Here is a 9,242-nt window from a genome sequence, read left to right on the forward strand (position 1 = left end):
GAACTTTAAAGAGTCTGGAGGTGAATTTTAAGCCTTTTCAGACTCCATTGTCTCATTGATGTTAACTATTTCAGTTTGTTCCCCTCCAAATAGTGAAGAAGTCTCTGTAACAAGCTATTGGAATTGGAGAAAAGGACTCTTGAATTCAGTGCCTGTATCCTGTCACATATATTGTATTTACTTGTTGTTTGCTTTAAAATTCAATTTTGTTTTTTAAGTTCACACATTAATATCTTCTGTTACACTGTGTCATTTTCAGCTACTATGTTTTGGTCATTTGCTATATGTTCTGTTACATCGTCTTTATTTGTACCCTCCCCATATGACTGGACTGGAGAAAATGCCATTATAACAGTTCATAAACAACTTGGACAAGCCCTTTTCCATAGCAAAACCATAGGTCCTTATGGATGCTGGGTTTGCCACCAGAACCATTGAGGTCACGTGTTGCCTTAATGGCCTTTTCTTCCTTTTTGCCTTTATTCATAGATGATGATGGATGGACTCCATCAAACTGGTTAAAACCTTTGGAGAATTTAATGAGCTAAAAATCTCAATTGATTTTAAGGGGTCTTCAGAATTTCAGATATTTAGTAGCACCACTACCTCTGACTGATCATTTGCCTCCCTTTGAGTTGTTTGTAATAAGAGGTAAGGATCCATTTAGTAGTTGAAGTGAAGTGCAATAGCACTATTGTATTCCCCACTTCTGCATTTATAAAAATGTAATGGATGAGACATCAAAAGTGATTTTCCTTGCCTCCACATTATAATGGATGGGACATAGAAATACATACCTTTTATGGCTGTTATAATTTCTTCCAGGAGGGGGAAGGATTTCCCAAGGAGCCTGGTTACCCCTGGATGGGTTTTTTATTTATTTATAACTCTTCAGCTTACTCTACCTTTCCACAAGAATGATCTAGATTCTTAGTGACATTTTAGACCCAAAAGGTTTTCATCAGAAGTACAGAGGTTTTTTTGTTTTTTATTTTTTTTCCTGGTTTCTCCTGACACATTTTGGAATTTTAAAAATATCTTTGCCAAGGTTGAAAGATTGGCTAAATCTGGAGAACTTGTGACAAGTATCTCTGAGCTTCAAAGGTTTTAAATGTCACACAGCAAATCATGTGAATCGTGATGATAGTGGGTTTGTTTGCTATTGTCATAAAATGGGCTCTTGTGATTTGGGGATTTTGGTACTTCTTTGAATGTTCATTAGCTGCTGTACTACTGTTTTAAAAAGCTATTACTTGATGAAAGTCATGTGCACTCACACTATGGATCATGGCCAAGTTAAAAAAGAAATGGATCTCATTTTTGGGTGAGAAACCTTTGTATTGTGCCCCTCCGTGGCTAACAAAGTATGTCACTGATTGTGAACTATATAGTTTTGATTAAAAATGATTTGTTATTGTTTTTCCTTGTATGTGCAATAGAGTATTTGAGTTTTCTTTTTTCTCTCATTTTTTTTACTTGAAGCACATGTTACCAGTATTAATAGTTTTTTGATTTTGTACTAGGATAAGTCTAAAATGTCCATTAGCCCTAATGTCAATGTATACCCATAAGCTTTAGACTATGGGAACCTACCATTGATTGTTAAATATTATGGGACTTTGATAAATGATTGTGTCTGATTCTAGGAGAAGGAATCACAAAAGAGCCACTGCACAGTGCTAAGGAGCACAAGGTCAAGGAGACCAACCAATCCTGGTGGGATTGATGCAATTCTGTGCCAAGACAGGGGACTTGAACTTGTTTTGGGGTTTGAGGAAGCAGCTGTTTAACAACATCAGATGTAGGATTTCCTTGTGCCAGATCCAGACATCTACCAAGTACCTCAGTTGGGCTGCCATTTTGGCTCCTCTATCCATGAGAGTAAAGGTAAAATCAGACCAGCGAATGATATTTCCCTTTTGCTTCAAAATCTAGTTCCTTTTCTTTCTTTTATGGTATGGCAATTTTCTGTTGTTCTGGCTGCTGACTGGGCAAGTATATAATTGCTACTATAGGCTTGGAGGACATAAATCACTTTAATTGGGCCCAGATTCAAGGACCTGTTTTGGGCTTATTCTTCCTTTCTTAGAATTTTTACACATTAGACTTTGATATTTTATGTTTCATCCTGAAGTTATTTTTTTCTCTTTCATTTGGGTTTCTTATTTTTTTATTTTCTTTTGACAATTGATTCATATATGTCATAACTCAGCTATGTATCCCACGGTGATCCGTGTGTTGGTCAATAATGGGGATTGTATTATCCTATAATGCAAAGTTTAAATTCTTTTGGGAGTAATTTTAGGATAAGAAACTTGCTATCTCCCTGAATCAAGAAAGTGAACTGTTTGGAAAAGACCCCATGAAGATATCTGTAGAAGCCAAACACTACACCAAAATATCCAGAATGAACTTTGGGATGTAGTGAATTGAACTGTGGGTGGCTGAATGCATTTATTTTGAATGTACACTCTTACACCAAAGGAGATTGCCTCCTAATTGTTTTTTTGTCAATGCCTAGCAATCAGTGATTTTGTTCTCTTTCGCTTTTATTTCCCTCTTATCCCCAAATGATTGTAATTTCCCCTTAGAAAGTACAATATTGTATATACCTCTAGTTAAAAATCTTTTGAGATATAAGTTGGTTATGTGAACTGATTCATTGGGGAAACTAGGTATGTAAATCTGGGAGATTTCTACATGCTCATTTCCCAATGGAATCACAGTGGGGATTATGTAATCAGGATTTTCTCCCAAGGACTCTCTTTCCCAACTTTCCATCTTTGTTCTCATGTTATGTCCTTACGTAGGGAAGATAGAAGTTTTGCGTAGCTCCTCCCTCTCTCTCTTCTCCTGGAAATGTGGTTGTGGTGGTTGGGTGAGTACCAGGCAGGAGAATTTTTCTATGTGGCTTTACTCAGGCTTTTATTTTTGTTCTTAAATTTCTTCTACTTCAAGTGATTACTAATAAATCTTATAAAATATAATACTTGGAGTTATTAGATATTAATTTTAATCTTACAATGGGTGTCATATATCAGATTCAATGGATATTTATCTATTTTCTTTTCTTTCCTTTAAACCCTTACCTTCTGTCTTAAAATCAATATTGTGTTTTGGTTCCAAGGCAGAAGAGGGGTAGGGGCTAGGCAATGGGGGTTAAGTGACTTACCCAGGGTTACACAGCTAGGAAGTGTCTGAGGCCAGATCTGAACCCAGTACCTTCGATGTCTAGACCTAGTCCTCAATCTAAAGAGCTACCTAACTGTCCCACTATCTATCTGTTTTCAATGTACCTTGATATTCTATTTAGTAAGGGTTGAGGGGTAGGTGGGGAGGGTGTCATTAATAAGTCTATTCCCTGAAGAAAAGCTTTAGCTCTCAAGAAGTTCTCTTAGCCAATAGCTATGAAAGTCTTCACTTCAGCTCACAGAAGAAAGGGAGTGCCAGGGCTAAGATTACATCTCCTCTTTAAACTACCTTTTTCTCTGATTCCTCCAATTCAATTTTCATCTGACTTACTGTCAGAAATTCACTTCACTTCTTATCTTATCTCCCTACTTGGATAACGATCTCTATGGCTACACTTTCTGAAATGAAGAAAAGCTAAATGAAGTTTTGGTAAAGAAACTTTTAAATTTCTCCCTCTCTTGCACCACTGTTCTATTGAAATCATATGGGCCAAAATGATTAGAGAAATATGAAAAAGGCTAATGATTTTTTGCCCTACTTTCTCCCACCAATAAATTATAGTTTGGGATTTCTATAGTGTTTGGCAAACCAAAAGCACAAATGATTATGGAAAGGATCTCTACAGGATAAAAAGTTTTGTGAAAACTGGAAGAAAGTTTGGTAAAAAATAGTTTATATTATTACTATATATAGACACATGCACTTATGCACATACTTATATACACATATACACATAAATATCTATATATTGAAATTTAAGGAAGAATCAGAACTAAAGTCAAAGGAAAAGTTATTAATCACTTAGTCAACAAGGACTTAATGTGTGTCAGGAACTGTGTTAAATATTGGGGATATAAATATGATCAAGGCATAGAGATGATCAGAAGAGGAAGTTAGAAATATTAAAAAGCTTTTTGTAAAAATGAAAATCATTGTAGTGAGAGTACAAAGAGAAAGCACTGAGTGAGGAAAAAGTCTTTGCATTAAATTACTTTGCTAAAAGTTTGATATTCAATATTTTCAAAGAATTGATTTGAGTATATTAGACTGGAGACATTTCCAATAAATTATGCGAATTTTCCAGAAGAAATGCAAATGATCAGCAACTACATGACTAATTGCTTCAAATAACCAATAATAAGAGAAATGAAAATTAAGATAACCATTCTGGAAAAAGATTTGGAATTTGAGAAAAGTCATTAAATGCTTCGTACTGAATAACCTAGAGATCCCACTACTGGGTTTATACCAAAGGAGGTCAATGATAGAGAGAAAGGTCCTATATGTAAGAAAATGTAACTCTTTGTGGCAGGAAAAAAAACTGAAAGCAAAATAGGTACTGATTTTCTGGGGAAAGTAATATGAATGTAATGGAAAATCATTTCATTGTAAAAAATGACAAACATGAGGGTTTCAAAGAAGCAAGGAAAGATTTGTATGAAGTGCAACAGAACAAAGATGCCTGAACCAGGAGAACAATAGGCACACGCAAAAATGAAAACATTAGAAAAAAGTAGAATGTGATAAAATTGTAATGAACAATCTCAGTTCTATAGGAATCAGGAAGCAGTTTTTCTCTCAGTAGAGATGTAGGGAGCTAAGAATATGGAATGGAAAATGAGTTGACCAAATTGACTGTCTGGGTTACTGCATTTGGTTTTTCTTAAATGTTTTTCTTTGATGTAAGGAAGGATTCCATAGCAGCTAGACTTTAAGCTCAGGGGAGGAGGGCTTAAGGATGGTTAAGGGAAAATGATGGTAGTAAAAACAAAAGACAACAATACCAGATTTAAATTTAATTTAGATGTTACAATAAAATGCTTTTTCCATTCACCTCAGGAGAGCATTTGAATGGTTTCTCCAGGATTGCTATCAACTGTGACATTAACCAAAGCTAGATTTTCTTTCAGATGATTAATATTTCTCCTCAAAAGGCTAGAAAAATAGTTAGATAAAAATTAGGAATGGCGACATGTAGGAGAGGGTGATAGAAAGGGAGAAGAGAGTCAGAGAAAGACACAAAGAGAGTCACCATCTTGTTCTTTGAATGACAGGGATGAAGGGGCCAAGTTAGGCCTTAGAGGAGTGGTGGGGAAAACCTTTACCTGGGAGTCATCATAGTTAGGGCTGTAAGTGATTGTTGTTATGTAGAAATTTGAGGAAAGGTGTTTGGGATAAGGGAAATTGAAAGGAGGATGTTGGAGACTTGCTAAGTGGGTAATCTCGGTTTCAGGTAGGCTGGCATTAAAGGAGATTCAGGGTATAATAGGACTGAAGTCAGGAGTATAACAGAAGGGAAACAGAGATCTTTTAGGGAGAAGAGAAGTTAAACTAAACAGACAAACACAGCAGGCTTACAGACTGGGACTTAGACTCAAACACAAGCTGAGGGAAATAGACTAGACTGAAATTAACAAACAGGCTTTAGTTAATTTCACAGGAAGGGACCTATTTTGAAGTAACACCTTCCTTCAAGATGGATCCCCAGCTTCCCTCTAAGCCAGAGTATGTTGTCTCTTTCCCTCTTCTTTCCTCTTGATAACTAACAGACAAATTATACTAATTAGGGTTGTTGAAACACAAAAAGGGTTTATTTTGTTTGAAGGATGGTTTGTTAGGAAGGTGGATTAGAGGAAAGCCCTAACAGTTGTCTCAGGAACCTCAGGTGGGGGAAGGGAAGTAAAGATGGAGTCTGAGTAAGGACCTGCCTTAAACTCAGTTTTTACTAGGTACTATCTAAAGGGAATAAATGATGATTTGACTAACTATAACTAATGCTGTCAATTAGATAACTCTTCACAGACTTAACTCCTCTCTAATTACTCTCCTTATTAACTCCACAACATATAGGTAAGGGAGGAAAAGACAAGGATGGTAATAGGAAAGGAAGATATAAAGGATTTATCTAAATAATAATTTCTTAATTAAATATGTCAAAGCTAGGCTCAATTTCAATATTAAAGTTAGGTCAGAGACAGCTCAGCTGATTCACAACCTCCCTCCACGGAAGATCCAGCCAACTGCCTTTTCTCCTCAAGATTCCAAAAGCCTAACCGCTTTTGGAACTCAGCCAAAGCTAGAAAAAACTATATCCCCCAATTCTGTATACTACATTGTGCATTTATATATATCTTTGGAACAAATGGCTGCTTACTTAAGGGATTCTCTTTTGTTTTCTTTCTTCTTATGAAAAAAAACCACCCATATATTTTGCAATATAAAAACTCTGTATGCTTCTGCGGAGGAAATAGTCTGAATGGGGGGTGGGGTTGGGAACCTTTTCCACCCAGAAAAAAAGTAACCTTAGAAAAAGAAAGTTACAGGTTTATTTAAAGAAAAATCCTCAGGTTATATTTTATTCAAAAACATGATTAGACTATGATTTTATCTTGGAGATATCTAAGAGAGGATTCTGACTATCAGAAGATGGTGTTAGAGACCCCAGGCCTCCCACCCCCCAGCCCAAGGTTCTGATGGGAATTAACTATAGAGGAAAACATCTGTAATGGAACAAACCTGATCTCTGGCAACTCCTGAGACCTCAAGGTTAGCACATCCTCCCCAAAATAACTTGATTTTTGTTGTTAATGTTCAGTTTTGTTGGACTCTTTGGGACCCCTTGTGAAATTTTCTTGACAAAGTTACTAGAGTTATTTGCCATTTCCTTTTCCACTTCATTTTACAAATGAAGAAATTGAGGAAAACAGGGTGACTTTCCTAGGATCACACAGCTAGAAAGGGTCTTGAGATCTGATTTGAAGTTAGGAATATAAATCCAGAAAGCTCCAGGGCCAACACTCTATCCACTGTAGTCATCAACTGCCAATGATATCAAGATATAATTGTGTTGCTATTCTTTAACCTCCCAAATAAGGAAAGTGGCTGAGCAGCCTCATTTAATAGGCTTTTGTACCAGTAATGTAACACTAAAGAAGTTTGTTTAGTTGTTGTTTAGTAATTTTTTTTTCAGTTGTATCTGACACTTCAAAACCCCTGTAGGGTTTTCTTGGCAAAGATAGTAGAGCAAGGGGGCAGCTGGGTGGCTCAGTGGATTGAGAGTCAGGCCCAGAGACAGGAGGTCCTGGATTCAAATCTGGCCTCAGACACTTCCTAGCTGTGTGACTCTGGGCAAGTCACTTAACCCCCATTGCCCAGCCCTTACAACTCTTCTGCCTTAGAACCAATACCCAGTATTGATTCTAAAATGGAAGGTAAGGGTTTTTATTTAAAAAAAAAAAAAAGATACTGGCACAGTTTGCCATTTTCTTCTCCAGCTTATTTTACAGATGAAAAAACTGAGGCAAACAGGGTTAAGAGACTTGCTGAAGGTCACATGGCTTGGAAGAGTTTGAAGCTGGATTTGAACTCAGGAAGATGAATCTTCCTACTTAGCAGGCCTGCTTGCCCCTGAATCCATGTAAGATATATACATGTATATCTTTCTTTTATTCCTTGGAATTGCTAGCCACTTTGCCCATAAACTGATGGTAACTGAACTTTTCATCTTCTAGCCTTGTCAGTTGATTTATTGATCTCCAAATAGACCTAGGTAGGATTAATTATTCTCCAGGAGATTCTTAGGATCTCTGAGTTCAGAAATTCCCCCCATACTCCCAAAGATAAGCCAGTTTTATTATGACTCAGATTCTCTGGATGGGGACTGTAACCTAAGAATGAAAGAATACCTTGAATATTCCCAGATGCTTCAGATCACTAGAGAATAACACAGAGGTTGCATTTTGCAGAATCAGTAAGGCTCATGCAGTGAATCATATATTACAGTGACAGTAACTCTTTCAAATACTGAAGTGTAGTGGATATTGTGCTGTTGTCTGCCAAGGAATAAGTCTGAGCTACATAAATGCCTTCTCAGTTGTTGGGGAACTGTTTCAGTATAGTAAATGCAAATGTCAAGAGAAAGCATTGTTAGATTAGGGAACTGCATTGGACTCTCATGTAGGTACAATGGAAAAGATCCTTTAGGGAGCTGCCATTATTCTCAGGAAATGTTATTGTCTTGTAAGGAGAGGAAATATTTGATCCTCATTTGGCTCTTCTTCTGAGATGCCCAGATTCAGTAACCATGAATACAGCTACATTACAGAACCATACAGAACCACAGAAAGCCTACATTTGATATGTTGTATATATTTTTGTAGCCAGCAGATGTTGCTGTAGAGGCAAAGTTTTGGACTGGTATTTGCTCAATTTACTCTCCTCTTCCTCAGAAGAAGGGAAGAACTCAATACTTAAACCACACCTTTTTCCTCCTACTGAAGGGTCCTAAAGAGGAGCGACCTTCCTTCTGGTCCCCAGTTCTAATTCTCCCTTCCTCTATGGTTCTGAGACTCCAGGAACCTGGCTCTGACTACTACAAAAAACGTCCAGAAGCTTTCGACTAGGGACAAACTGGTTTGGATCCACCTGGACCTCTCTCTTCTTTTAGGGAGTTAATAGATACAAGTTATTTTATTATGATTATTTTTTAAATCCTTACCTTACCTTCTGTCTTAAAATAGAGTATCACTTACAAGGCAGAAGAGCAGTAAGAGCTAGGCAATTGGGATTAAGTGACTTTCCTAGGGTTACATAACTAGGAAGTGTTTGAAGACAAATTGAACCCAGGTCCTCTCATCTCCTGGTCCAGGGTTCTATTCACCAAGATACCTTGTTGCCCCAGTAGAAGTTACTAATTTAAAAAAATCACTACAAAGGGGGCAGCTGGGTAGCTCAGTGGATTGAAAGTCAGGCCTAGAGATGGGAGGTCCTAGGTTCAAATGTGACCTCAGACACTACCCTGCTGTGTGACCCTGGGCAAGTCACTTGACCCCCATTGCCTACCCTTACCACTCTTCCACCAAGGAGCCAATACATAGAAGTTAAGGGTTTAAGAAAAAAAAAGAAAAAAATCACTATAAAATCCTCTCACATTCATAGCTGACAAATATCTAGTCAGAATAATTTCTGGACTATAGGAGAGTTTAGTTCTCCAGTCTAATTTTTAGTTTTGAGTATTCCCAGATAGCTACTGTCATTTTTCATTGGTTCCT

Source organism: Gracilinanus agilis, chromosome 5, assembly GCF_016433145.1.
Source record: "Gracilinanus agilis isolate LMUSP501 chromosome 5, AgileGrace, whole genome shotgun sequence".
In the NCBI taxonomy this organism is placed as follows: Eukaryota; Metazoa; Chordata; class Mammalia; order Didelphimorphia; family Didelphidae; genus Gracilinanus; species Gracilinanus agilis.